We start from the raw sequence: 8,209 nt of genomic DNA, 5'->3' as shown, positions 1-8,209 counted from the left end.
AGCAATGATAATCGGGATTACAACGACCGGACAACGAACAACGATAAGGTGAGTATTTTTGGTTGTTCATACGTGTCACACGCAATGACGTTGCTAACGAGGCCGGATGTGCGTCACAAATTAAGTGACCCCCAACGACATCTTGTTAGCGATGACGCTGCGTGTAAAGCCGCTTAAGTCTTAACCAGGAAGTCATGTCTGAACAGGTCTAGTCCTTATCCTGTTCGTGACGCCAGATGTGAAGCCCCACAGGTGTTGTATCGGTGCATACCTTCAGGGACTCCACGTAGCTGGTGCTGGCCACAGGTAGGGAATCTTCGGTTTTGATCGTGACGCCACTCTCAGTATTGCGGTCAGTGGGGACCGCCACTGCAGGTTAGGGGACGCCTGGGGCTGATGGTGGGTGCAGTCGGATGTAGTAGCCTCCTGAGAGTGAGGCAAGCCCCAGGGCCCTGTGTAGGTTTGTAGTACCACAAGTCGCAGAATGACCACACAGGCAGGATGTCTTTTAGGGTTTTTACTCACATTTGATGGCAGGGTGAGTAACCCGGGCGTAGCTGGGATGAACCAGATGGGAACCAGGTATCCTTCAGGCTGACTTTATGAGGGTGACTACTGACTCGCCTTCCTTAGCCCTTGGTGGTTTGGGGTGACCCCGACTTTGAGTCCCTATGGGGGTCGCCCAGGGAAGATGCTGCAGCCTCTCTCCCCCTTTTGGTTGCCGTTTGCTTGTTCCCCGGACCAGGCCACTCCAGCTGCTTGCCTCCTGTGACCTATGGGCCCTCACTGCGGTTACGTGGCTGCGGCTTTTGTGGTGTTGTGGTGTGGGCTTTGAGAGCCCCACACCGGCAGGTTTAGCAGAAGAAAGCTGGATCTATCTTCGCTTCGGGATCTGCCGCCCGGTTGGGCCTGGTGCTCTCTAGCAGTCTCCTTACTTCCCACTCCGTGCTTTCTCTCTAGCTGAAGCTGGCTTTCAGGTAGCACTCCTAGTTGACCGTTCTCCCCCGTCAGTAGCCACTGCGCGGGCGCTGTTAGACAGCATCAACCCCACAGGTCTGCTCCTCACTGAGCCCTCTGGAGTTCTCCTCTAACTGACTCACTGCTCCTCCTCTCCTGTTCTTGCCTACGCCACCTAGCAACCAGACTCTCCACCACACCCCTTGAGAGGAGATGGAGGCTTTTGGCCCCCTGCCACTATCCCAGTGGAGGTATAGGCTTTGCCCCCTCCTGGGATCCCCAGGGGTCCTCTCAAAGGTACATGTGTGAGACCTGATCACTATGCGCCTGTGTTCCACACCCCTGTCAGCCATCTGGATTACCTGTATTGTACTGTCCCCAGCATGGGTGCAGTACTCAGTGGCGCCTGACCAGGTCAGGGGCGCCACACATGTCTGAACAAGGGAGTGAGCAAGCTATAAACAGGTAGAAGCACGAGGGTCAGGAGCCAAGAGGTCACATCAGATGTTTAAAAGGGGAAGTAGGGCGGTGGTCAGGAAATGGTACCATGGTCAGAGGCCAAGAGAACAAGTAAATACAAAGAGGGAGAGGAGAACGAGACACAGAATAGGACCGGTGTCTGGGAGATAGGGCAGACAATCAGTACAAGGGAAACGAAGGTCAGGGAGAGGTAAGCTGGGCGGATCAGGCTAACTCACAAGAACCGGTTGCGCACGCTGCAGAGCAGGAACTATTACTAGCGTCATTCTAGAGGTCTCCACACCGTAATAAAGAGGCGTGAGTTCTGGAACGAGGCCCAACAGAACAGACCCCCTCCCACCTGACTTAACCCCGTCAGAGTCAAACTATAGTCATGACACTAATGATCTAAATTTTCCCCTTAGGTTTAATTACTCTCATTTTCCCTGGACTTGTACTGGTGATATTCAGTTCCTTCACAAGCTCTGGATGCAAGCAGGAGGCTTGCACTCATCTGTGGGATCGTTGTGGCTTTTTGCTGAACAACTGTAGATTATTTGTTCATGCGCTTTCCTCATGTGTGCTCTCCCTGTGTCTTCTTTATTATTTAGTGAGGTTGACAAAGCGCTCATCCCACCCATTCCCTATCTAGGGCCCTGCTCTATGGTCATCCTAGGGTCAGGTATCCGGCTCGGCGCATAGGTGCAGAACTTATTTAGGGTGGTGAAGATCCCCAGGGGCCAGCGGTAAGTTTGGTCAGGGGTCACTATGTCTTCCTTCCCTAGATGCAGGGTTTCCCTTCCCTTTTGCCATTTGCTTGGTACTCCCCCATACCTAGCGTAACAGATATATTTTCCATTGCCATAATAAGCGCTAGTGCACTCAAAAATGCTTAATACTCAGGTATTCTTCAGGCCACTTAACTCCATCAGAACATGCACTCATACTCTCAAATTCCTCCAACACTCTCATTCTTTGCCGGTTCCTCTGCCAGCAGTGAAGCTCACTAATTATGCCTCTCTAATAGATCCCTGCATATTCACAATTGCATCCTTTGCCCATTCAGTGGCTTATGCTGGCGTCACACGAGACGATATATCATGCGATATGTCGTCGGGGTCACGGTTTTCATGACGCACATCCGGCATCGTTTATGACGTGGTTCCGTGTGACACTTACGAGCGACGCAGAACGTTCGCAAATCGTGTATCGTTGACACATCGTTTATTTTAAGTCGTTTAATTTTCTTTGTGCAGGTTGTTCATCGTACCCGGGACAACACACATCGCTCCGTGTGACGCCCCAGGAATGATGAACACAGCTTACCTTTATCCCGCGGCTCCCGCCGACTATGCGGAAGGAAGGAGGTGGGCGGGATGTTTACGTCCCGCTCATCTCCGCCCCTCCACTTCTATTGGCCGGCCGCTGTGTGACGTCGCTGTGACGCCGAATGTCCCATCCCCTTCAGGAACTGGATGTTCACCGCCCACAGCAAGGTCGCTCAACAGGTAAGTACGTGTGATGGCGGTTTAACGACTTTGTGCGCCACAGGCAACTAATTGCCCGTGACGCACAAACGACGGAGGCGGGTATGATCGCTCGTGCGATCGCACGATAGATCGTACCGTGTGACGCCCGCATTACTCTCTATTCACACTGCAATCCCTCCTGGGATGCAACTTTGCTCACCTGGATTTTGCTTGGTGGAGATTACTGATGTAACAATGTGACACCAGGATAGCGAAGGATAGGGGACTCCTTTGCTGTCCCTCACACTAGAAGACCCTATGCTATCCCTAACCTCAAGGCTATCCCTAATGGTGGAGATGCATGAGTCCCGTGCCTGGCTATTCTCTTGACCAGAAATAATCTGCTACCCCTTTCCCCTAGAGAAGGAAGGGGCAGGAGTGTGATCGTAATACAGATTAAGACAGACAAGGGAAAGCCAAAACTCAGACAGCCTGCAAACTCACAGGAACAAACAGTAAGAGACAAAGAAGAAAACAAAGAGCAAGAAGGTAACAACATAAAACAAGGGTTATCGGCACAACTTCTCACAGCAACAAAGTACTATAACTATCAGTAAGTCTGGATCAAACCACCTCTCGAGACTGGTATAGGTAAACTATAGATGGCATTAATTAAATAATCCAGCCAGCATATATAGGAGGGGAGCGAACGTGATAGTCTCTTTGATCATATGCTGTGAGGGAGCAAAACAAGCAGCCCAGCAGAGTTTAACTGTGGGTTGACTCCCTGCACTTATCTTAGACCCTAAGTAAGTAAGCAGACAGAATGACAAAATCTGTAGTTTCCACAGATCCTGAGGCTGCCATGACAATTGGGGATGCCTGAAAATATCTACTTTTGACAGCTGACCACACCCTCTCAATAACTACACCTGAATGTGTAAGGAGGTGCACAGGTTTCTGTCACAGTCTTTTTCCTGAAGACACCAATCGCATTGTTGTAATGCCATGTGAATTGCGTTCTTTGTCTTTGTAAATAATATGATATGTGAATTGTGATGTATTTTACAACAAGACTATATGCAATAGGGCAATATGTTATAATATTTTCATGTATATTACATAGCAGCATTATAGGTGGTTGCAAGACCAGACTGTAGAGAAAGAAGTAGTTAAGTGTTGGGACTAGCCCACAGTGGGAGGGGTTAGTTAATAGGGAAGGAGACAGTTTCCTGTTAGAAGCTAGTGAAGACCCAGTGAGTGAGAAGAGCAGACCTATAGTCTGATGGTTGTCAAGGCCACATACAGTGGAAGTCCAGTGGCGAGAGAGCGAGTAAGGAGACCGGATCTGAGAGAGCGAGATTCTGAGGTACTGACAGTAATAATGCAGTGACATGGCAATAATCTGCAAATCTAATCATATGTAAAATAGTTGCAAGTCAAATTTATGTATGAGATAACCAGGATGATTGTCTGTAAAATTCAAATAAGTCAGAATCCAAACTGTTGGCGAGTCGCATTATGTAAATCCCAGAAAATGGATTCTAAAGAGTCAGGAAGTGGTTGAAGGTAGAATTATATTCCTTATATTGCTGAGCCATTGTGAGTGCTCCCTTTCAGGTCAGGGTTCCAGGTCATGAGGGTTAATCCTTACTGCCTCGCTCTGATGGACTGGCTGCTATATCCTGGAGCTGCACCTTCGGTGCTTCACCAGTGATATTTCCGGCTCAGCTGTGTTTGTTCCCATGAGTGACCTGTATTGTGCTCTGTCCCGTCCTTACCTCATCTTCTCCCTGACCTGATTTGACCTCCGTCTTTACCCTTACCCAATCTGAACTTTGTCTCTCTCTGGACCTGACCTGTCCTGTGTCTCCCATCTTGTCCAAGTCTCCACCTCCATTCCCCTCTGGTCTAGTCCTTTTTTGTTTGTTCTTCTCTTTGGCCATTTCCCAACCTCTGACCTGTGTCTCCACTCTAGTCCTCGTCCCTGGTTTCCTCGTTCCTGTTTCCGTGACTTCCCGGCGTCCTGACCTTTTGGCTATCACCTGATCACGGTTTTGCCTTTCTCCTGTATTGCTGATGAGATGTCCTGCTGCAGACCTGGATTGTTGACTACGCTACCTCCCTCTAGTGGGCTTGCCTTTCTACTGAGGTGAGCTTCAGTGCTTTCCTTAGGGGAAGCATTGCTTTAGACCAGGCTGGTTTTGCTACCTTATCGCCCCCTAGTGGTTGGTCTGCTAACTACTCCCTTAGTTAACCCCTGCTTCTTCTCAGTAAAACCTGATAACTCTTATTTGCATCAAAAAACATTATTGCAAATCAAATGTTATGGTCTAATTTGAGGACATCTGCGGTATTAGAACTTCAGCATATTTGCTCGTATATGAACACATCCTTGGTGCTGCAAACTAAGAATAGTATCTCAATAAAATTAGATAAAATATAACTTTACAGCAATCTTTAGAACAGAATCCACATCATCTGGAATCCTTCCTCCGAGATGTCCAATGTCAGTCTATTTTATCCAATGACGTTGTTATCAGAAATGCTGACAAATAGTTCCACTGGTGATTACCGCCAACAATACTGTCAAGAGTTGATGAAACAATTTGTTTCCATTGAGATTTTAATTTTTTCTTTTAAGAATAAATGAATTAAAAAAAAACGCATCACCCTCTTTAATCCTAAAAGCTCTTTGCCAGACCTAATAGAAAATTGAATATTTAGCTAACTTGTAAATTTATATTTTTAGATTGATATGTGTATAGCCATCATCTGCCTCTAACAGCCACAATTGGAAATGAGCTGCACCCGCGGAAGTTAACATAATAAATACTGCAGTCAATCTCTGACAGCGGAATTTACAGTCTGCAGCCCATAGGGCATGGTGTTCTAAACGCACATCAGCTCCCCCTGCTGGAGACCGCCATGCCTGTCAGGATGGTGCTCCTATGAACGCACTCATAAGAGAGCATGATTTTTCCTATACTAATCAATACTGTGGTATTGCGGTATATAGCACAAGCGATCAGTCCCCTAAGAGGATTACAAAACACAATATGTTTATAAAAATCTGAAAAAAATGATTTCATTTAAATTTGAATCATCCCGTTTTTCCCAACAAAAAAATAATGTGTTATGTGTTCTTTCCATGCTCATAAAATTCCGACCTATGAGAATGTAAAAATACTTAATCCAATCGGCGGTAAACGTATTGAGAAAAAAATTAAAACAACAGAACTGAATTTTTATTGGCTATCGCAACACCGCAAGACGATTGAGTTGAACAGGAAGCAATAAAATTAAATAAAAAATGTACACATGTTATTTCCACATCGGTAAAAGTTTGACCTATAAAAATATAAAATTAAATAATCCAATCAGCAGACAACGCTGTATTGAGAAAAAAATTAAAACATCAGAACTGAATTTTTATTGGCTATCGCAACACCACAAAGGGGTTGAACAAGAAGCAATGAAAATATCATATCTGTCACAAAATGGTGAAAATGTTACAGGTCTCGGAAAATGGTGACACAAGTAAATTTATTTTCCAATTCTTTTTTGACCCCTTAAAAAAAAATTCCTGCCTCTTTCCAGGTCATCACATTATAAAATGGATACTGTGATTGAAAAGTTTAACTCACCCAGCAAAAAACAAGCCCTTTGTCACACTGCACTAAGAGACGCTGAAGTTACAAGCAATGTAACTTCAGAGTGCAATTAGCAGGTAAACCACCAGAGGGCAATAGAGGATGCAGAATATCGAGTCAGCAGCAGGATATCTTGTCAATAGCACAGGGATAGACAAATCGTGGTCAGGTGATAGCCGATGGTCAGAAGCCGAGAAGTCACAGATACAGCCGAAAGGAGAGACGGAGGTCAGGGACAAGAACGTGGATACAAGTCAGATGCTGGGAAGTCCAACTATAAACAAGGGAGGAGGATAAACAGGTCAGGACTGGGATAAGACAGGCAGAGAAGGACACACAGTAGACAGGAGCAGGTAGTCGGGGACCGGGACAGACGAACGAACGGAGGAGGGCACAGATCAGAACCAGGTAGCAGGGAAGCAGGACAGATCGGATAACTGACCTGAGTCAGTAATACACGCTGCAGAGCATAAACTATCACTGGCGCTAACCTGGAAAAAGGCAGGGAGGAATTAACTCCTGACATGACCAGGCCGGAGCTGGGTGAAACCACAGAGGCAGATACTGGCCTGAATCATGACACCCTTATGTGGCTACGTTGATGTAAAAGGTTTTTAAAAAGTTCGGAGAAAAAAAAAGACAAGGAAAAAATAAAAACGGAAATCGTCCAGCTGGGAAGGGGTTAAGGGATAATCCAGAAATAATCAACATTAATCAATATCTCCTGCGTGTGGACAAGCACATGTTCTCTACAGATGGATGATGGACCCACCAATCTTTTGATTGATCTAAGGAATCCCAGTCCGAAACTGAACATACGTGTTTCTTTTTTGAAAAGACTATTAAGATAGAGCAATAAAAAAAAAGTCATCTGCCTGAAGTTTATATGGTAATCTCAGATTTCTGTTATTTTAAATTGGATAAATATCCAGTCATCTTATAATAATACCATAAGCTCATCTATAGATGCAAAATACGCCTGGAGCGACAATGATGCACTCTCTGGAATAGACGGCCTGTCTTCATGGACGTCACTACAGCATCACCTGCAGCACAAAAGACACAAGGGTTCTGATTTCTGCACAAAACAATTGAAAGTCATGCACAGGACACGCCGTCAGGCTGAGGATGAATTCACTTCCATGTTATTACTTTAGGAATCCTTGGGGCAATCGGTCGACGTTAAGTTTTGTTGGTTTTGTCCTTTCGTTAAGACTGAAGCTCATGTTCTATGGAAAACTTGCAATGTCATTCAAGAGAAGTCAAACATTTAACCCGTTGGATGAAACTTTTTACCTGTTTAAAGCTTTGATAGCGTTAAAATATTTAGAAGTAGCAGAGCGTATCGCTCCTTTCACACAAAGTCTGTAGAAAAATATGGTATTATGGCCCCACCACTAACAACGTCAAAGTGCTGTTGCCAGTCTAATAAGTCCAGGAAATCTCTCAAGTCTCAGATTCACTAATTTGCCATCAAGTATTTTTCATCAGCATTCTGCCAGCACTATATATTGCAGAGATTTCCTTTCTCTAACATCCCAGCATGCATTTTGCCTCCCCTTGTCCAATGGCCTACCTACTGAAAATCTATTGTGTCGCCCGGGGACCAGGGGTACTCAGATCCGGGCCACGGGGTCACTCCTGTGGGTATCACGGTAGCGTGCCCGGTCT

The 8,209-nt window shown here is 45.8% G+C and overlaps 1 pseudogene; it reads left to right on the top strand.

The window, feature by feature from the left end:
* The window catches only part of LOC142286605 (ferritin light chain, oocyte isoform-like), a 16,277-nt pseudogene extending 8,368 nt beyond the window's left edge, over positions 1-7,909 (top strand).
* The last annotated feature ends 300 nt before the right edge of the window (positions 7,910-8,209 follow it).

This window comes from Anomaloglossus baeobatrachus, chromosome 2 (genome assembly GCF_048569485.1).
Source record: "Anomaloglossus baeobatrachus isolate aAnoBae1 chromosome 2, aAnoBae1.hap1, whole genome shotgun sequence".
Taxonomy (NCBI): Eukaryota; Metazoa; Chordata; class Amphibia; order Anura; family Aromobatidae; genus Anomaloglossus; species Anomaloglossus baeobatrachus.
This window is presented reverse-complemented; position numbering and strand designations above follow the sequence as displayed.